Source organism: Diorhabda sublineata, chromosome 1 (genome assembly GCF_026230105.1).
Source record: "Diorhabda sublineata isolate icDioSubl1.1 chromosome 1, icDioSubl1.1, whole genome shotgun sequence".
Taxonomy (NCBI): Eukaryota; Metazoa; Arthropoda; class Insecta; order Coleoptera; family Chrysomelidae; genus Diorhabda; species Diorhabda sublineata.
This window is the reverse complement of record NC_079474.1, coordinates 2,678,075-2,702,148: the sequence shown is the minus strand read 5'-3', so window position 1 is coordinate 2,702,148 and position 24,074 is coordinate 2,678,075. Positions and strand designations below refer to the sequence as shown.

Here is a 24,074-nt window from a genome sequence, read left to right as displayed (position 1 = left end):
TAAAAAATGATTTTATACGAATCGAAATCGTTATAAATCGAATCTCTATTGATTAAAATTAATAAGAATCGAATAATATGACTCAAAATCTATGAAAAATGATTTGATACGAATCAGAATCTATATTAATCGAATTTTAAATTAGTCAAAATATATAATAACGTCAAGCAAGAATACAAGTTGTTTCCAGACTTCAGAAAACTTTGCTGGGTCAAGTATCCAACTAAAAAAGTGATATTTGGAAATAAATCATCACTTTTTCATGAAGGAACCTCACCAAGAGTTCCTGCCAGCCTTAATCACGATTTTATACGAAAGATGGAATTCAATTTTAGAAAAAGAATCAATTTATTGTTTATTGCAATAATATGGAACAGAAAAAAAAACTTTCTTCTTACATTGACATTATTATTTAATAGTGCGATGCGGTTGTGGATGTTAAATGATCCATCCGGTTCCGTTTGTAAAGTAAAATGAGGGATCAAAACACAGGATGCGTTATTAGCGAAATTAACCCTTTCAAACATTGACGTACCGTGATAATCAGTACACAAAATCGAATAAACAAATTTATTATAGTCTGTTTATTCTTGACACACAAAATGCTGTCCCGCCATAACAATTTATTCACTATTCCATTTGAAGAAGTCACGTCAAGTTTTTCTTAAATTGAACTCATATTTTTGCGAAGAAATTTGTAAACAAAATTATAAAAATTTATTATACTTTTTTCAAAATCTTTCCACAAGAACAATCAATATTAAACCCAAAAGATCGTACCTACAGTGACAAAAACCTGTTGATACTTTCCATTCAGTATTATACTGTCAAACAATTTCACATAGATCGAATCCAGTCGATAAGAATCGAATCTATATAATTTAAAATCGATAAGAATCGATCTAAACGAAGCGAAGTCGAAAAGAATCGAATCTATTGGATTCAAAATCGATAAGAATTGATCTATTCGAAGCGATGAAGATAAGAATCGAATCTATATGAATCAAAATCGGTAAGAATCGAATCTATATGAACAAAATCGAAAAGAATCAAACCTATATGTATAATACTCTATAAAAAATGTCTTTATATGAATCGAAATCGATAAGGATCCCAGCTACATGGATCAAAATCTATAAAAAACTATTTTATACGAATCGAAATCGATATGAATCGAATCTATATGAATCTAAATTCATAAGAATCGATCTATATGAATCAAAATCTATAAAAACTGAATCAAAATCTAGATGAATCGAATCTATATGTATCAAAATATATAAGAATGGATCTATATATATCGAAAACTATGAAAATCGAATTTATATTGATAAAAATCGATATAAATACAATGTACATGGATAAAAATTTATAAAATTCGATGTATATGAATCGAAATCGATAAGGATCGAATGTATATTAATTTAAATCTATAAGAATCGATCTATACGGATTGAGGTCGATTAGATTCGAATCTAAATTAATAAAAATCGAGAAAAATCGAATCGATATTAATCAAAATAACTAAAAATAGCACCTGTATGAATCGAAATCGATTAGAATCTATCCATATGGATCAAAATCATAAAAAATGATTTAATGCCAATCAGAATCTATATTAATCGAAATCGATAAAAAGCGTATCTATATTATTTATAAATCGATAAAAATCGAAAATATATGAATTGAAACCTATGAGAATCTAATCGATTTGGAACTAAATCTATAAGAATCGATTTAAATGAATCAAAATCTTTGAAAATTGATTTTATATGATTCAAAATTTAGGAGAATCGAAACTGTACGAATCGAAGCTATGTGAATCGAATCAATTTGGAACTAAATCTATAAGAATCGATTTAAATGAATCAAAATCTTTGAAAATTGATTTTATATGATTCAAAATTTAGGAGAATCGAAACTGTCCGAATCGAAGCTATGTGAATCGAATCAATTTGGAACTAAATCTATAAGAATCGATTTATATGAATCAAAATCTTTGAAAATTGATTTTATATGATTCAAAATTTAGGAGAATCGAAACTGTACGAATCGAAGCTATGTGAATCGAATCAATTTGGAACTAAATCTATAAGAATCGATTTAAATGAATCAAAATCTTTGAAAATTGATTTTATATGATTCAAAATTTAGGAGAATCGAAACTGTACGAATGGAATCTACGTGAATCGAATCAATTTGGAACTAAATCTATAAGAATCGATTTATATGAATCAAAATCTTTGAAAATTGATTTTATATGATTCAAAATTTAGGAGAATCGAAACTGTACGAATGGAATCTACGTGAATCGAATCAATTTGGAACTAAATCTATAAGAATCGATTTATATGAATCAAAATCTTTGCAAATTGATTTTATATGATTCAAAATTTAGGAGAATCGAAACTGTACGAATGGAATCTACGTGAATCGAATCAATTTGGAACTAAATCTATAAGAATCGATTTATATGAATCAAAATCTTTGAAAATTGATTTTATATGATTCAAAATTTAGGAGAATCGAAACTGTACGAATCGAAGCTATGTGAATCGAATCAATTTGGAACTAAATCTATAAGAATCGATTTAAATGAATCAAAATCTTTGAAAATTGATTTTATATGATTCAAAATTTAGGAGAATCGAAACTGTACGAATCGAAGCTATGTGAATCGAATCAATTTGGAACTAAATCTATAAGAATCGATTTAAATGAATCAAAATCTTTGAAAATTGATTTTATATGATTCAAAATTTAGGAGAATCGAAACTGTACGAATCGAAGCTATGTGAATCGAATCAATTTGGAACTAAATCTATAAGAATCGATTTAAATGAATCAAAATCTTTGCAAATTGATTTTATATGTTTCAAAATTTAGGAGAATCGAAACTGTACGAATGGAATCTACGTGAATCGAATCAATTTGGAACTAAATCTATAAGAATCGATTTATATGAATCAAAATCTTTGAAAATTGATTTTATATGATTCAAAATTTAGGAGAATCGAAACTGTACGAATGGAATCTACGTGAATCGAATCAATTTGGAACTAAATCTATAAGAATCGATTTAAATGAATCAAAATCTTTGAAAATTGATTTTATATGATTCAAAATTTAGGAGAATCGAAACTGTACGAATCGAAGCTATGTGAATCGAATCAATTTGGAACTAAATCTATAAGAATCGATTTAAATGAATCAAAATCTTTGAAAATTGATTTTATGTGATTCAAAATTTAGGAGAATCGAAACTGTACGAATCGAAGCTATGTGAATCGAATCAATTTGGAACTAAATCTATAAGAATCGATTTAAATGAATCAAAATCTTTGAAAATTGATTTTATATGTTTCAAAATTTAGGAGAATCGAAACTGTACGAATGGAATCTACGTGAATCGAATCAATTTGGAACTAAATCTATAAGAATCGATTTATATGAATCAAAATCTTTGAAAATTGATTTTATATGATTCAAAATTTAAGAGAATCGAAACTGTACGAATGGAATCTACGTGAATCGAATCAATTTGGAACTAAATCTATAAGAATCGATTTATATGAATCAAAATCTTTGAAAATTGATTTTATATGATTCAAAATTTAGGAGAATCGAAACTGTACGAATCGAAGCTATGTGAATCGAATCAATTTGGAACTAAATCTATAAGAATCGATTTAAATGAATCAAAATCTTTGAAAATTGATTTTATGTGATTCAAAATTTAGGAGAATCGAAACTGTACGAATCGAAGCTATGTGAATCGAATCAATTTGGAACTAAATCTATAAGAATCGATTTAAATGAATCAAAATCTTTGAAAATTGATTTTATATGTTTCAAAATTTAGGAGAATCGAAACTGTACGAATGGAATCTACGTGAATCGAATCAATTTGGAACTAAATCTATAAGAATCGATTTATATGAATCAAAATCTTTGAAAATTGATTTTATGTGATTCAAAATTTAGGAGAATCGAAACTGTACGAATCGAAGCTATGTGAATCGAATCAATTTGGAACTAAATCTATAAGAATCGATTTAAATGAATCAAAATCTTTGAAAATTGATTTTATGTGATTCAAAATTTAGGAGAATCGAAACTGTACGAATCGAAGCTATGTGAATCGAATCAATTTGGAACTAAATCTATAAGAATCGATTTAAATGAATCAAAATCTTTGAAAATTGATTTTATATGTTTCAAAATTTAGGAGAATCGAAACTGTACGAATGGAATCTACGTGAATCGAATCAATTTGGAACTAAATCTATAAGAATCGATTTATATGAATCAAAATCTTTGAAAATTGATTTTATATGATTCAAAATTTAAGAGAATCGAAACTGTACGAATGGAATCTACGTGAATCGAATCAATTTGGAACTAAATCTATAAGAATCGATTTATATGAATCAAAATCTTTGAAAATTGATTTTATATGATTCAAAATTTAGGAGAATCGAAACTGTACGAATCGAAGCTATGTGAATCGAATCAATTTGGAACTAAATCTATAAGAATCGATTTAAATGAATCAAAATCTTTGAAAATTGATTTTATATGTTTCAAAATTTAGGAGAATCGAAACTGTACGAATGGAATCTACGTGAATCGAATCAATTTGGAACTAAATCTATAAGAATCGATTTATATGAATCAAAATCTTTGAAAATTGATTTTATATGATTCAAAATTTAAGAGAATCGAAACTGTACGAATGGAATCTACGTGAATCGAATCAATTTGGAACTAAATCTATAAGAATCGATTTATATGAATCAAAATCTTTGAAAATTGATTTTATATGATTCAAAATTTAAGAGAATCGAAACTGTACGAATGGAATCTACGTGAATCGAATCAATTTGGAACTAAATCTATAAGAATCGATTTATATGAATCAAAATCTTTGAAAATTGATTTTATATGATTCAAAATTTAGGAGAATCGAAACTGTACGAATCGAAGCTATGTGAATCGAATCAATTTGGAACTAAATCTATAAGAATCGATTTAAATGAATCAAAATCTTTGCAAATTGATTTTATATGTTTCAAAATTTAGGAGAATCGAAACTGTACGAATGGAATCTACGTGAATCGAATCAATTTGGAACTAAATCTATAAGAATCGATTTATATGAATCAAAATCTTTGAAAATTGATTTTATATGATTCAAAATTTAAGAGAATCGAAACTGTACGAATGGAATCTACGTGAATCGAATCAATTTGGAACTAAATCTATAAGAATCGATTTAAATGAATCAAAATCTTTGAAAATTGATTTTATATGATTCAAAATTTAGGAGAATCGAAACTGTACGAATCGAAGCTATGTGAATCGAATCAATTTGGAACTAAATCTATAAGAATCGATTTAAATGAATCAAAATCTTTGAAAATTGATTTTATATGATTCAAAATTTAGGAGAATCGAAACTGTACGAATCGAAGCTATGTGAATCGAATCAATTTGGAACTAAATCTATAAGAATCGATTTAAATGAATCAAAATCTTTGAAAATTGATTTTATATGATTCAAAATTTAGGAGAATCGAAACTGTACGAATGGAATCTACGTGAATCGAATCAATTTGGAACTAAATCTATAAGAATCGATTTATATGAATCAAAATCTTTGAAAATTGATTTTATATGATTCAAAATTAAGGAGAATCGAAACTGTACGAATGGAATCTACGTGAATCGAATCAATTTGGAACTAAATCTATAAGAATCGATTTAAATGAATCAAAATCTTTAAAAATTGATTTTATATGATTCAAAATTTAGGAGAATCGAAACTGTACGAATCGAAGCTATGTGAATCGAATCAATTTGGAACTAAATCTATAAGAATCGATTTAAATGAATCAAAATCTTTGAAAATTGATTTTATATGATTCAAAATTTAGGAGAATCGAAACTGTACGAATCGAAGCTACGTGAATCGAATCAATTTGGAACTAAATCTATAAGAATCGATTTAAATGAATCAAAATCTTTGAAAATTGATTTTATATGATTCAAAATTTAGGAGAATCGAAACTGTACGAATCGAAGCTATGTGAATCGAATCAATTTGGAACTAAATCTATAAGAATCGATTTAAATGAATCAAAATCTTTGAAAATTGATTTTATGTGATTCAAAATTTAGGAGAATCGAAACTGTACGAATCGAAGCTATGTGAATCGAATCAATTTGGAACTAAATCTATAAGAATCGATTTAAATGAATCAAAATCTTTGAAAATTGATTTTATATGATTCAAAATTTAGGAGAATCGAAACTGTACGAATCGAAGCTATGTGAATCGAATCAATTTGGAACTAAATCTATAAGAATCGATTTAAATGAATCAAAATCTTTGAAAATTGATTTTATATGATTCAAAATTAAGGAGAATCGAAACTGTACGAATGGAATCTACGTGAATCGAATCAATTTGGAACTAAATCTATAAGAATCGATTTAAATGAATCAAAATCTTTGAAAATTGATTTTATATGATTCAAAATTTAGGAGAATCGAAACTGTACGAATCGAAGCTATGTGAATCGAATCAATTTGGAACTAAATCTATAAGAATCGATTTAAATGAATCAAAATCTTTGAAAATTGATTTTATATGATTCAAAATTTAGGAGAATCGAAACTGTACGAATGGAATCTACGTGAATCGAATCAATTTGGAACTAAATCTATAAGAATCGATTTAAATGAATCAAAATCTTTGAAAATTGATTTTATATGATTCAAAATTTAGGAGAATCGAAACTGTACGAATCGAAGCTATGTGAATCGAATCAATTTGGAACTAAATCTATAAGAATCGATTTAAATGAATCAAAATCTTTGAAAATTGATTTTATGTGATTCAAAATTTAGGAGAATCGAAACTGTACGAATCGAAGCTATGTGAATCGAATCAATTTGGAACTAAATCTATAAGAATCGATTTAAATGAATCAAAATCTTTGAAAATTGTTTTTATATGATTCAAAATTTAGGAGAATCGAAACTGTACGAATCGAAGCTATGTGAATCGAATCAATTTGGAACTAAATCTATAAGAATCGATTTAAATGAATCAAAATCTTTGAAAATTGATTTTATATGATTCAAAATTAAGGAGAATCGAAACTGTACGAATGGAATCTACGTGAATCGAATCAATTTGGAACTAAATCTATAAGAATCGATTTAAATGAATCAAAATCTTTGAAAATTGATTTTATATGATTCAAAATTTAGGAGAATCGAAACTGTACGAATCGAAGCTATGTGAATCGAATCAATTTGGAACTAAATCTATAAGAATCGATTTAAATGAATCAAAATCTTTGAAAATTGATTTTATATGATTCAAAATTTAGGAGAATCGAAACTGTACGAATGGAATCTACGTGAATCGAATCAATTTGGAACTAAATCTATAAGAATCGATTTAAATGAATCAAAATCTTTGAAAATTGATTTTATATGATTCAAAATTTAGGAGAATCGAAACTGTACGAATCGAAGCTATGTGAATCGAATCAATTTGGAACTAAATCTATAAGAATCGATTTAAATGAATCAAAATCTTTGAAAATTGATTTTATATGATTCAAAATTTAGGAGAATCGAAACTGTACGAATCGAAGCTATGTGAATCGAATCAATTTGGAACTAAATCTATAAGAATCGATTTATATGAATCAAAATCTTTGAAAATTGATTTTATATGATTCAAAATTTAGGAGAATCGAAACTGTACGAATCGAAGCTATGTGAATCGAATCAATTTGGAACTAAATCTATAAGAATCGATTTAAATGAATCAAAATCTTTGAAAATTGATTTTATATGATTCAAAATTTAGGAGAATCGAAACTGTACGAATCGAAGCTATGTGAATCGAATCAATTTGGAACTAAATCTATAAGAATCGATTTAAATGAATCAAAATCTTTGAAAATTGATTTTATATGATTCAAAATTTAGGAGAATCGAAACTGTACGAATCGAAGCTATGTGAATCGAATCAATTTGGAACTAAATCTATAAGAATCGATTTAAATGAATCAAAATCTTTGAAAATTGATTTTATGTGATTCAAAATTTAGGAGAATCGAAACTGTACGAATCGAAGCTATGTGAATCGAATCAATTTGGAACTAAATCTATAAGAATCGATTTAAATGAATCAAAATCTTTGCAAATTGATTTTATGTGATTCAAAATTTAGGAGAATCGAAACTGTACGAATGGAATCTACGTGAATCGAATCAATTTGGAACTAAATCTATAAGAATCGATTTATATGAATCAAAATCTTTGAAAATTGATTTTATATGATTCAAAATTAAGGAGAATCGAAACTGTACGAATGGAATCTACGTGAATCGAATCAATTTGGAACTAAATCTATAAGAATCGATTTAAATGAATCAAAATCTTTGAAAATTGATTTTATATGATTCAAAATTTAGGAGAATCGAAACTGTACGAATCGAAGCTATGTGAATCGAATCAATTTGGAACTAAATCTATAAGAATCGATTTAAATGAATCAAAATCTTTGAAAATTGATTTTATATGATTCAAAATTTAGGAGAATCGAAACTGTACGAATCGAAGCTATGTGAATCGAATCAATTTGGAACTAAATCTATAAGAATCGATTTAAATGAATCAAAATCTTTGAAAATTGATTTTATATGATTCAAAATTTAGGAGAATCGAAACTGTACGAATCGAAGCTATGTGAATCGAATCAATTTGGAACTAAATCTATAAGAATCGATTTAAATGAATCAAAATCTTTGAAAATTGATTTTATATGATTCAAAATTTAGGAGAATCGAAACTGTACGAATCGAAGCTATGTGAATCGAATCAATTTGGAACTAAATCTATAAGAATCGATTTATATGAATCAAAATCTTTGAAAATTGATTTTATATGATTTAAAATTTAGGAGAATCGAAACTGTAGGAATCGAATCTATGTGAATCCAATCGATTTGGAACTAAATCTATAAGAATCGATTTATATGATTCAAAATCTAGGAGAATCGGACTAAATTAAGTCTCTTGCTGTAGCCAAGAAAAGAATACGAGCGCGAGCGCTTCAAGCATATCGAGCGATTTCCATATTGTTTATCTTTATTGGTTTCTGGTACGATTTTAGTATTTAATAGTTGAGGATTATATTTTACATTGTTTGACAGAAATACAAAAAAACTGTGCGTGTTACTTCTACATTTTTTTGCGCTTCATTTGATTGCTGCGAATTTTTCTCTTGTTATCTAAATTTTTTTATTGAGATTTAATTCTAATAATGGATTAGTTTTTTATTACATACCATAAAAGACAATAAAAAAAATTGTGGCTTCATTGAGGGATTGTAAACAAATTTTAAAGGACCCAAATAATGAAGAGGGAGCTAAACCATCGAAACATATGCAAACAAATTATTTTATTTATTTATAATATGGGAACTTTAACAACATAAATACGTAAAATTACCACAAAATAAATATATCTCATTATGATTTTCGACAACTTTTATTGTGTTATTTACTTTAAAATTATTTATAACAACTTAAGAAATGTATCGATATTAATTTGATGGAAATTTAGAATCTATTAGAGTCTTATGGAAAATTCAATATTGCTTACAGCTACTTGAAACACTATGAATGTCTGCCCACGCGATTAGAGTGAAATCAGTAGCGTCACACGAAGAATATTTCGATCTAAACGAAGCGAAATCGATAAGAATCGAATCCATATAATTCAAAATCGATAAGAATTGATCTATTCGAAGCGATGAAGATAAGAATCGAATCTATATGATTCAAAATAACTAAATTGAAGCCATTTGAATCAAAATCGATAAGAATCGAATCTATATGATTCAGAATCGATATAAACGAGGCGAAGTCGAAAAGATTCGAATATATATGATTCAAAATCGATAAGAATTGATATAAACGAGGCGAAGTCGAAAAGATTCGATAATATATGATTCAAAATCGATAAGAATTAATCTATTCGAAGCGATGAAGTTAACAATCGAATCTATATGATTCAAAGTCTATAAGAATCGATATAAACGAAGCAAAGTCGATAAGAATCGAATCTATATGATTCAAAATCGATAAGAAGTGATATAAACGAGGCGAAGTCGAAAAGATTCGAATATATATGATTCAAAGTCTATAAGAATCGATATAAACGAAGCAAAGTCGATAAGAATCGAATCTATATTATTCAAAATAACTAAATTGAAGCCAATTGAATCAAAATCGATAAGAATCGAAACTATATGATTCAGAATCGATATAAACGAGGCGAAGTCGAAAAGATTCGAATATATATGATTCAAAGTCTATAAGAATCGAATCTATATGATTCAAAATAACTAAATTGAAGCCAATTGAATCAAAATCGACAAGAATCGAATCTATATGATTCAGAATCGATATAAACGAAGCGAAGTCGAAAAGAATCGAATCTATATGATTCAAAATCGATAAGAATTGATCTATTCGAAGCGATGAAGTTAACAATCGAATCTATATGATTCAAAGTCTATAAGAATCGACATAAACGAAGCAAAGTCGATAAGAATCGAATATATATGATTCAAAATCGATAAGAATTTATCTATTCGAAGCGATGAATATAAGAATCGAATCTATATGATTCAAAGTCTATAAGGATCGATATAAACGAAGCGAAGTCGATAAGAATCGAATTTATATGATTCAAAGTCTATAAGAATCGATATAAACGAAGCAAAGTCGAAAAGATTCGAATATATATGATTCAAAATCGATAAGAATCGATATAAACGAAGCGAAGTCGAAAAGAATCGAATCTATATGATTCAAAATCGATAAGAATTGATCTATTCGAAGCGATGAAGATAAGAATCGAATCTATATGATTCAAAATCGATAAGAATCGATATAAACGAAGCGAAGTCGAAAAGAATCGAATCTATATGATTCAAAATCGATAAGAATCGATATAAACGAAGCGAAGTCGAAAAGAATCGAATCTATATGATTCAAAATCGATAAGAATCGATATAAACGAAGCGAAGTCGAAAAGAATCGAATCTATATGATTCAAAATCGATAAGAATCGATATAAACGAAGCGAAGTCGAAAAGAATCGAATCTATATGATTCAAAATCGATAAGAATCGATATAAACGAAGCGAAGTCGAAAAGAATCGAATCTATATGATTCAAAATCGATAAGAATCGATATAAACGAAGCGAAGTCGAAAAGAATCGAATCTATATGATTCAAAATCGATAAGAATCGATATAAACGAAGCGAAGTCGAAAAGATTCGAATATATATGATTCAAAATCGATAAGAATTGATCTATTCGAAGCGATGAGGATAAGAATCGAATCTATATGATTCAAAGTCTATAAAAATCGATATAAACGAAGCGAAGTCGAAAAGAATCGAATCTATATGATTCAAAATCGATAAGAAATGATTTATTCGAAGCGACGAAGATAAGAATCGAATCTATATGATTCAAAATCGATAAGAATCGATCTAAACGAGGCGAAGTCGAAAAGATTCGAATCTATATGATTCAAAATCGATAAGAATTGATCTATTCGAAGCGATGAAGATAAGAATCGAATCTATATGAATCAAAATCGATAAGAATCGATATAAACGAAGCGAAGTCGAAAAGAATCGAATCTATATGATTCAAAATCGATAAGAATCGATCTAAACGAGGCGAAGTCGAAAAGATTCGAATCTATATGATTCAAAATCGATAAGAATTGATCTATTCGAAGCGATGAAGATAAGAATCGAATCTATATGAATCAAAATCGATAAGAATCGATATAAACGAAGCGAAGTCGAAAAGAATCGAATCTATATGATTCAAAATCGATAAGAATTGATCTATTCGAAGCGAAGTCGAAAAGAATCGAAACTATATGATTCAAAATCGATAAGAATCGATCTAAACGAATCGAAGTCGATAGGAATCGAATTCTATATGATTCAAAGTCTATAAGAATCGATCTATTCGAAAAAAAGTCGATAAGAATCGTATTTATATTAATGAAAATCGATAGCATCAATTATTTAATACAAGAAATGAATGTTCGTAAGTCAATTTACAGTAAAGCGAAGTTATTAAATATACAAGTCATATAACTATTAAATTAGATTCTCAGAAAATTAACAATGAAATTTTGAGGTTAAACGCAATGTATTGGTATTGCAATCTCAAATACTACAACAATATTTAACCTCTTACAGTTAGTATAGGCTAAATCAAGGAATATTTCATTTTGAAGAAGACATTCAAGTATCTAGAAGCAACAGTAATTGTAAGTGGAACACTGTTTTGAAATATTCTTATCAGTATATTGTTTATCTTTATCAAATTAATAACATTTCTTACCTATAAATTACTATTATTATCATCAAGATTATTGTTCTTGTCTGATAAAACAGGCGCCTAATTCTCGAATTAGTGTAAAAATAAATTAGTAGATAATCTGGATTCCTGTAAACTGACTAAACCGGATATTACAACAAGTGCAAATTTTTTATGTAAACAATATTGTTATATATCTAATTACTCGTGAGTTATTTGTCTATTTACGTTGAAAAAATAAAATACAGTATGAATAATGATGTTATTAAACAAAAAAAAAATATAGCACGTTCTAAAAATAACGTATATAACAGAAAAATTTATGGAAATATCGATTTTTGATCCTAATTTAATATTTTTTTTTTAATTTACTTACGTCTGTATATTCAAATAATTTTAATCAAAGTATAACAAACTAAACTATAAATATTATTTCATTAACTTTTTATTCCCCCTCGTATACGTATATTTAGCGAAAAATAATTCAGTTATAGTCATGTACATTCGTTATTTGTTTAGTCTTTTTGACACCTAAATATTATTTTGCAAGTTAAATAAAATTAATAGTAAATGATTATATAAATGACACGATAATATATTACGTAAAACAACAATTTTAAAACCATTTACGTTGATAATAAAAAACAACTATAAAATTTATGAGATTCTCTAAGACATAACCTCGATTTTTGTGGAAAATTTAATTGACAATTATAAACAGTGAAAGTATCGATTGTTATTATATATTGTTAAATGACAACATCTATTTTTTTACTGCTGATTATTATTATTATAAAATTGAATATTATTTACAAGTGGTAAACTTACCTCTATAAAACGACAATCTAATAATACGTCCGCCTATGACGAAAAGAAGCCGCTTTGCATAAAAATCATTAAGAGAATAAAATCGCATATCTAAATCCGTTAAAATCTGGATCTACATGTCACAATAAAAAAGCTTTTTAATATTTTTCGCCTACTTAAATAAATGTTCATCCTACATAAACGGTAAACATAAGCTTTTTACAGTGTTGCCCAACCGCGATTATAAATTTAATACTTTCGCTAAATTACAAAACGAAAATAATCGTCTTAATAAAAGTTTAAATAGCTAATAACTCAACTTCCCTATAAAAACTAATTATCCGCAGCACTGTTTTCATGAATAACCTAAAAATAATGGAATAAAGATGTCTACTGTTTGACGTACAACAAAGTACGGTAATTAACTATCACGCTACATAGATGGCATTGTTAGTTATATAATTTTTAATCGACTTCCGTTTCCCACTTGTCATAATGGTTATGGTAATGTAATTACATAATGTCACTGGTAATTCTAATTTGATTAATATACAACGTATATATAATTATTTGGCGTTTATCTTTTTCTATTAATTTTTATTGTGTGTCTATGGCAACAAACAATGCACATCGTGCACTGCGGTCTCTCACGAACAGACAGGCATTGACCGCCAACGGGGTAGAGGGAGGGGTCACAGTAAATATTTCCAAGTGTCAAATCATATCTCGGAGGTAGCTATATGATATAGGTATACAGTGTGGGGGGTAGGTACAACATACATTCTTCATGGCGATAAGAAGAATACCAAGTCGAATATTTTTTTTTATGTTTGCGATGGTGGTACGCCTGTAAATTTGTACTTGGAATGTCATAACTAAACTTATTTATATTTCTTGAAACACGTTTTCTATAATCTACAATAATAATAAAAAGATACATTCAATTGATTTTGAATTTTTTATGCAGAAAATATGCTGCTATTATTATTATTATTTTTGAGAAAACATAGATTGTAAGTAATATCAAAACAAGATTCATTGGCGTAGCACCATACTTTTTGCTTGGGACAGAAAAAGGACATCTGCTTTGTTTTTAATTATATAAATTTTAATGTGCTACACCACTGTAAAAATGTTCGTTTCAAATTGATTTACAGACACTTACTATTGAGCTTCAAGAAGAATTTGCAATATTTCTTCAGGTGACATTCATGAGGACGTTTGAATTCTTCAATTAACTGAAAAAAAAAGGAATTGTGTTTAACAGTTTAATCAAAAATGAGAAGGAATTCATTTAACTTTATATTTTATTTGCTTTGTTTAATAGTTTTTCCAGAAAACATTAATTCCGAAATAAATACATTTACACGCAATGTATGTAAAATAAATATTTTTTAACTTCCCCTGCAGTAAATTACGAAATTTCCCACATATGATATATTGCAAGAAACATTTTAAAATTCATTAAAACAATGTATAATTTGCAATAATTATTTCTCATTATATTTAGGTAAATATGTTGTTTTATTTATTACGTATTGAATTAATTATTTTTTCTACTTCTTTTAACTACGCTACTGATCGGTAAAATTATTGCCTATAAATAACCGAATTCAAAAGGATTCTTTAGAATAAATAAAAATATATTGAATAATATGAATGTACTAATTCCACATTATTGGTTCACATTTTTTAAATATAGTACAAAAAAAGATTTTTAATTATTCTTATGTCCATTTGTCTTCTTCTTTTTCTCATTCCGTGAATCGAGTAGGCAATGAGTATGAAGTTTGAGTATTGATGATTACAGATCAGACAAATTAATTAGAGCGTGGTAGTGGGTGTTTGTTATTTTCGTAATATTTTTATCAAAAAACTTTTAATTAAATGGAATTTTCAATTGTGTATGAAAAAAAACTAATTTCAGTGATTAGTTGAAACGACGGTATCGTACTCAATAGCCGGTAAGTCTTTAAATTGTTATAATTTTAATATGTTTTATGGTTTCTTTTGAGGTTAGATCATTCGACCGAATCTTGTTTGATTGTTTATACTGCACTAGATTTGTATATTATAATAACTGTTTTAAATAGATAAATGTAACAGTACTTAGGTGTGACCTTATGTATTTAATCGAATCTTACATTGTCACTGCTTATATAAAAAAGTTTAGAACAATACAAAATGGGCGCGTGAAATTGGAAAGTTTGAGAAAATTTCTTTTTCGAACGTGGTTGTTGTAAAAGTATTTATTCAAAATTTTGTATGATTACATCATTTAGGGACATGTTTATTGCATATTTTTAATATTATAACTTGGATACAAAGTAGGTACACAAGACATTTATTGCCAGACGTTTTTTTTTCATCTGAAAAAAAACAGACTTCTGTTTAAACTTATTATCATGTAACTTGTTAATTACATTATTATCCCACTTCGTAACGAAAATCTGCTGCTGCACATATGTTCAACGTCATTTTAAAAAATTAAATCTTATTTATTCAACATGGTATGAAGTTCTTGGTCATTGACATAACCTATTTCGCAACAAAGTGAAATCTGTATCAATGACAATATTGCCGTGTATCTACAGGGTGAGTAAATAACTGCATTTGTATATTCAATAATTTGATTTTCCTAAGAGATAGTAAAAAAAGTTTTAATAAAACAAAGTCAACAGGTGTCATCGGAAGTTTAATTATGTTTAATATTATTATATTTTGATGATTTAGGTTATACAGGGTTCTTTCAAATATTAAGTCATCGAGTATTTGAATATTTTTTTGATAAACGGAAGTTTCTTTTTTTTTTGGAGGTAATTTTTGAATATTGTATACCCTCCATGTATAGAAAAAAGTGTTGACTCGAAGTTTTACTTGAATTTATTGAGGTTGAATTATTTGAATTCATTTTATTTGCGATTTTCATAAACTGTAAATATTTATAATGGTTTCTATTACTCATTACCACGTCACGCTCGAATTCTTTTGCCAAATTAAACCGATTGATTTCGAGTTAATTTACTTAATAGTTATATAACAGAAATTGTATCTTAGAAGAGCAAATTTGCTTGAAAAAAAATCGATTCAAATATACCAACAATTCCTATTTATTATTCACCAAATTTTTGGTTTAAAATTAGTTAAAGTCCACGCTTCAAGGAAGATTTTTTTTGCTTATTTCGTATCATCGTCCGAACGTAATTTCAACAACATTTTCCGAACTCGTCACTACCAAATCGTTCAACAGTGTGGAAGACGTAGTGGAGATTCTTGAAAACGGGCTCTGTTGCCGACGCGCCGCGTCCTAGACAACCTGTGATTTCGTCCGGTGGGGCGTAAATCTTCGTGATTCTTGCAAAATCAATACAGGGTGATCCATTTAAACGTATCGTTGATTCTGTGGATAAAATGTAATAGGAAATCGTTCATTTTGGGATAATTTTCTTAAGTACTATAGTATGCTGTTTAGCTTTATGTTACAGCAAGATTTCCCGTGTTGGTAGTTTTCTTGTCTTCAACAAATTATGACAAAATAATTGGGGAAATCGAAATGGGATCTTGAATCGGTAAAAAGAGAAATTCCATTCTCCGTTATAGCAATAAGAAATCAAATTTGATACCACACATTGAACGAAGCGAGAGATAAAAGTAGAAGAAGAGGGAGTTATGGCGTCGCCACGGGCCGGAGACAAGGACGGCTAAAAAATAGAGTGTAGAGTCGCGCTGGTTGCCTAGCGACGTGTCAGACGCCGGCTGATCAATAGCACTATATCCAGAAAATGTTTCCAGATGCCGGCGGCTTGGCATATAGGGAGAATTATAACTGAATTTACCGGATATTTTTTTTTCTGTTTTCGAAATTCGTGTAGGAAATGTGACACTGAAAAATTAGGTTGATAACGAGATTCTGAAAGCACCGCGAAAGTAACTTGAAGCAAAAACGTTTTCAAAATAATAAAAACAAAAATAGAGACGTGAATTATGTATTATATAATACAGTTTGTTGAATTTTTTTCCAAATTTTGTACCGCAACTGTCATAATAAAAATATACACGTTAAACGAAAGTTATTTCCTCAAAATTCCATGTTTGAGAGGTTATATTACAAAAATTCAATCCCATATATTCAAAATTTATACAATAATAGGAATATCATTAATCTTTGGTGGAATATTTGCAAACAATAACGTTTTATTGGACAAAATTGAATAGATAACGAGACTAGGCGGGTTGTTTCAAAAATTTTTAAATCTACACGTTTAAATCTAATCGTCCAATTTACTCGCGACCTAACCCATCGTGTATTACGCTTTGGTCTATTTAAATCACGCTCGAATTAGAATGTAGATCATGGAAAGATCATGCAGAGCACTTTGGCGTATCCCAGATGCAACTAACTCCCTCTAGGACGAGCATCGGTTATTTCATGTAGCTCAGAAAAATCGATGTTTTAATAAATCGATTATTTGAATCAAGATAAGTTGGTTTTTAAAACGGTCGTATATTGGAACATCACCCTGTAGAATGTACGTCACAAACGCGCGCGTTAAATATTCGATTTTCTTAATTTTTTTTTTACATTTCGTTTTATTTGTATTAAGACGCACAATAAGTTGATTGTTGTCGGGCGGCCACGTGCAATTTTAACGTTAATGTGTGAATATTAAAAATAAAATCGCAAATGCAAAATCCATTAGCAACTTCGCAAACATGCCGCTAGATCCGTTTACGGAAAATAATTAACAAAAAGTTCATCAAGGGATGTCGTTTTTTTTTCTAACAATTTTTAAAACACTTTATTCAACTTTTTACTAATTTTAAATGAAAAAATTTCGAAATATTTCAATCTGAATTCGAAACTTTAATATTTAATTAATAGATGACACCACACGGAACAAAAAGATGGCGGTACATGATTTCTAATTTCACCAAAAGATGTCGTTACTTATTTACGACGGAAAACAAATTTTTTTTGGCACAGATTAAGCGCTCGAATAGTGAATAGTGCGTGAATAGGAAATTTTCGAAATTTTTATCAACTGAAAAAATAAAATACATTCTATATTCAAACGAAATCGCATTCCACAACAACTTGACTGTTATCTCAAACCGAACAGTTAACTTCTATTGTTACTGAGTTCATTACATCAATAACTTATTTGAATAAATAATGTTGCCCTAGGGCGGTCTCGTATCACCTTAAACTATGCGTGCGTATAATTCTGACATGCAAGAATTTTAAATGTTTATTATACGAGGTGTTAACAACAAAATTTACGAATCCCACGTCAAATTCGAAGAAATAAATGTAAACATAACCTTTAAACTAACACGTCAAATTATTTAAAGCGCGAAATAATGAAAGGTGTACATTTGGCAACGTTGTTTTCATATTCATTCTATTTATTCGTGATGGATGACAGATCAAGGACTCCAACTCACCGTGGAAAAAATTGAATTGACGTTTCTCATCAGGAAACGTATACAGAGGAATCCAAGCATTTGGAGGTAACCTTAGACACGAAGATGTCTTTCTGATCTCATATACAGAATCGGAAAAACGAAGATTTGGTCTTTCTGGTCACATATACGAAAGAAGGTCTAAAGGAAAGAATCCTTGAGTAAACATGGTGGGAAAAACGAAAATTTGGCACCGAGGATATAGAAATACTTCAAAGCGATGGCGTTAGCACAAAGGCAAGACACCGACGACCATCAAACGTGCTAGAATAATACTTACGAAGGACGACTGATAAAGGACCTCAACTAGAAGAAATATCACCATCGTTCCTGGTTAGATGGGAAAGACAGAAGATGGCGGTTTAGTGTGTAGACTAAGGGAGTCCCATATATCAGCGATCCTGGTGGAATTCGCTACTTGGTAACGGCATCTTCATCAAGTAATTGCATGGATTAATGGAAAATTTGGCGCAGAACATTTTCTATGGGGACCTATTTAAATATATTACTTTACGTGCACCAAAATCCTCACAGACGTTGTTTAAATCTTGATATTAACGCTTTCCCTCTCCACCGCTTCTATTTCAAGTTATAAGGGAAAAAATTCAAATGTTAATGCAGGAAATGAAACTTTAAAGACATATTGTTGACTTTTCTTGATTTTTTATTTCCTGAAAACTTTTTTTAATGGCTTCCAAGCACCTTTTCTTGTGTGATATTTGGAAATATTGTTTGTAAAAACCAGAATGCATCACTATACTGGTTTATACCAGTACATAGAGAGGTACAGTTAATTTTGAAAAGCCCTTTATATGTTACCTAACGAAGCTCATTGGTCCTGCTATCCCATAGACGAAGGAACCAACACTTTTAACCCGGAATGGTCGCACTATGTCAAAATGACCCCAGGCAGTTTTCGAATTGATGTAATTTGAAAAATGAATTTCTAATCAAAACATGTGTTGCCATCTTTTGTTGTCTGAAGGTAGTACAATGAACTCTAACGGTTTTTGTAAACCATCATGGCATCAGTGTGTCTGTAACTCTTAATGTGCACATACGTTTGTGCACAGAATGTGACCACAGTGTTTGTTTTCATCGCTAGAGTGCGATTTAAAACGTAAGTATACGTTTACGAGCCGATAATTTTTTTTAGTTTGTTCCTCAAGTAGTTTTATTATCAAAAAATAAGATTTACTATAGATGGCATACAATTTACGGTCACATTCAATCGCCGACTCTTTACGAAATGAAGAAACTGGCGGAGCCATTGATGGGACTGATTCAGAATCTTAATCAGAATCAGAATATTAAGTTGAGTCCGTTCCGATGGTCAAACTGAGGAGGATATAGAGCAAAATTGGGAAAATGCGTCATTGGCACAGCGCCTTTTTTGCTTCTAATGCTCGAGGGGGTCCAATAAATAAGCGGGGAACTGATAGGAAGTCCAAGTCCCTTTGTCCATCGTGTAACAGACCGATGTGCGATATATTTGCCGGTCAAGCATAATTTTTCAGCTCAAAATGTATTTTTTACTTGTTTTTGATAATATAAAAAAATAATTTTTCAGTTTGAGGAACTCGTAATACTTTATTCTTAATTAATTAATTAATTAATCTATGGTTTCCCGCAAGATTTGAATCGATACATTAAAAAGAACGCAATTAATATATGGCAACGCTGATTTGAATATGTCAAATCTGACATTTTCCATCATAAAGTTTGACATTTGACATAATGTTGAACGTACTCGGAATGTATTGTCGGACGAGTGGTATTTGAATTGTTAACAGATACTTGTAACATGTTTATACACCTGAAGAAGTTCAAATGACACGATTCGACAATTGGTGGCATTTAAAAGTGTATTGATCTTAATGGAGAATATTTTGAAAATCTCTAAACTTGTGTAGCAACCCTCGTACGTAAATATTACGGGGCACGTAGCAATAATATTTTTTACTAATTTCCTATGCAGTTCATCGCCTTCTAGTTCAAACAGGAATTTTTAGTTCATACGACGCTTAATTTTCCCTATTGAACGGGGGATGCTGCTGGAATTTCAGCTGGTAAAGTCGAGTTATCGAGGTCGTCGAACTTCTCCAGTGGTTCGAAATCCGAAGCGGGGTTTTCGACGTATCCGCATTATTATGTAACGTAGAAAATAGGTCAAACTCTTCATTTTGCACGTGCATCTGTATCGGATAAGTTAGTTTATAACCTAAATTTTTATTTCTAGTTAAAAATTTCGTTACAGGATAAAGTAATTATTGATCAAAAAGAGTTTAAACATTCCCATTTTCTTTACGTCGATATTAAACGTACACAATTATTTTTCAATCACCATAAACCGATCTGTATACGTTCTCAGTTATAAAAATTTTTTGTTACAAACCACCTCGGTTTTATAGAGTTTTTACACCAGAATACCTGCCAGTATTTTACTGCACACCATAAAATCTTCCTCTATTGATAAGGGAGTTTATGGCGGCGATCAAACAAAACTGTCTTGATTGAAATTTATGTTCGGGTTGGTCTAGCAAAACAGGTGTTTTTATTTCCTCCCCACATTCTCACCTTGAACTTGCTTATTTACATTCAAGTACGAAGGTATGTCGAAAAATATGATTCGCATTCCGACGTTTATACTATTCGTTAATTAATACACGGATGAACAGTCTTTGGATTATTTCGATCATGCAAAATGGCCGCAGCATGGGACCAAACGATTTTTTCAATAATACTGAATCAAATGCATGATGATACAAACAGTTTATCCTTGAATTAATAATGCGAATAATTTATTTCGAATTAAGTATCTTCTTTTGTAAAAGTACATGGCCTTTTCCTTTATTTTTTCATCTATACTCTTATTACGCTAGTATATCATTGATTTAGAGTGAAACTGGCGCGGTCAATAGGCTATTCCACATTCGATTCCAATGTTTTAGTGAAAACTGTACGTTTTTTGTCATTATTCTAGTTCGTAATAAACACAGGCTTGAGAATGTTGAAGATATAGCAAAATAAATACTATACAGGGTGTCCCACGACGAGTTAAAGCTATCTGTATATATGACGTTTGAATTTTCGACCGAAAGTCGACTGTAACTTTGTTATTTTGTATGAAACATCCTGTATATTAACACATTTTTGAAATCTAGGTGAAATTTTAATATACTTCGGTCTAAAAACTTCTTTCGTAAAACGCATACTTTTTGAGTTATTAATTTTTTTTGTAAAAAATTTCACCCTTATAAATTGTTTTTTTATTAAGACACCCTTAAAGATATGAAATTGGTTTCTGTTCGGTTGCTTTTAGCAAGGTCATACGTATTTCAATGTATGTTGAAAAATTTTCCATTTTATACAGGGTGTATATAAAAAGTGTTCAAAGTTTAACTTTAAAAATATTAAATTTAATTTTTTAAATAGAACCACCCGGTTTTTTCTATTTTAATGCATTCAGGGGTAATGTAAATATCAGCAAATAAAGTACGTGTTCTTGTAACGGCTTTGTCACATGTATTAAAAGCAAATTTACATAATCTTCGTAACCACACCTGCATCTCTAAAAATTTACAGAAAACATTTAATATTTGGATAACGGTAAGGTTTAGGTATAGGAAAGTATACACAAATTTGCCTTATTTTCACCCCTGAATGCATTAAAATAGGAAAAACCGGGTGGTTCTATTTAAAAAAAATGGAGAAATTTGATATTTATAAAGTTGAACTTTCATCACTTTTTATACGCACCCTGTATAAAATAAAAAATTTTTCAATATACATTCAAATACCTCTGACCTTGCTAAAAGTAACCGAACAGAAACCATCTTCATATCTTTAAGGGTATCTTCGTAAAAAAATAATTTGTAAGGGTGTGCAACTGTCAAATTTTTTACAAAAAAATTAATAACTCAAAAAGTAAGCATTTTTCGAAAAAAGTTTTCAGACAATACTGTACTTAAATTTTACCAAGATTTCAAAAATGTATTAATATACAGGGTGTTCCATTCAAAGTTACAGACGATTTGGGGTAGAACTTCTGATAGTGTTAACTCGTCGTGGGACACCCTGTATATATGTTACCGGCCAAATTTAAACATTATAATTTTTATTTTCATATAATTTTATTTTCATCCATTGTTTTTGATCTGCTTGTCGACTTAACGTAGGCAAAATTGGTTTAGACTGGTTCATTCTAGAATGTGAGTGTTTATATCAGGATCAGATATGAGAAAATGCAAATTTTCTATCTAAAACCTGGAGGAAGGATTAACTGAGGATTCAATAGTTGAACAAGACAGGAAAACCTTTAAATCTAGTTAACTATTGTCCGTTTACAAAGGATTCATTCACAGACGAAGAAACTTTTGATTTGGTTAGGAGAATTAAGAATTGTGACCAAGGAGGTGAAGAGGTCCTGAAACCTCGCAAAGTTGGAAAATTATTATTGCCAAGATACTTTAATATCGAAACTTTTGAATGTAAAATTGTTTTTATGTACATAACTATCAGTACTAGTCTGAAATCAAAATTTTATTTTTCTAATTCTGATTCAATTTTCTATAACGCCCCAAAATGCAGATTCTCCCTCGTATTTTGTTTCTTAAAAAAGAAATACAACTTTGTCGATGTATATTCTCAACAATGGGTTTCATCTATGGTTTCTATATAATCGTTAACATCGTGTTAAAGCTCATGTCTCGTTATTTATAATAGTTTTTCAAAAAGAACAAAAGATCATTCCATTTGAAATATTTTCAACATTTTTCTTCTTTTTTTTTTGTTGCACTACGAACGCTTCCCGAAACACGTCAGCAATTAAGTGAAGAGGCGTCATCTTTTAGAATCCGAACAAAAAACTCTATAGAAATACCATAAAACGCTATATTCGAAAAAACATGGGGATGTTTTGTTCTGTCTGTTAGGAATTGAAACAGTAACGGATCTAGGATTGGAAGCAAAAAAAAAGAAGTCAAATTTGACTAAGATTTATTTCCAGACCATCTTTCCAGAAGGAGCGTTCGAGTTTCGAAATCTTGATGAAAAATTATCTGCCCATGAATCCAATAGTTCCAAATGGTCAAGTATTAACAATTTGACCCTCTGGAACTAATTCATGGCGAACCTTCTTCTTCTTCTTCTTAGCTGACGTTGGACCATTCTCTAATATTCTTCATACCAAGAGGCTTGTTTCCCTCCAATTCCTCTACGACCTTCAACTTCACCCATCACGTGTCCTAAATAAGCTATTTTCCTGCATTTAATGTTATCCACCAAGTCACGAACCGCATTTGATTTGTTAAGGACACATTTTATAAGCCTCTAAGCGATTAATGGTAAAATCCATGTCA

The 24,074-nt window shown here is 29.2% G+C and overlaps 1 protein-coding gene across 4 annotated transcripts in view; it reads right to left on the bottom strand.

The window, feature by feature from the left end:
• The window catches only part of LOC130442063 (SH3 and multiple ankyrin repeat domains protein 2), a 194,564-nt gene that overhangs the window by 57,507 nt on the left and 112,983 nt on the right, over positions 1 to 24,074 (bottom strand). For 3 of the 4 annotated variants that reach the window (XM_056776091.1, XM_056776099.1, XM_056776082.1), the window contains exon 2: positions 14,417 to 14,489. The gene's annotated coding sequence lies outside the window, so the exon portion shown is untranslated. Of the gene's footprint in view, positions 1 to 14,416; positions 14,490 to 18,994; positions 19,042 to 24,074 lie in introns of those variants that run through there. The other variant, XM_056776108.1, reaches the window with a different exon arrangement.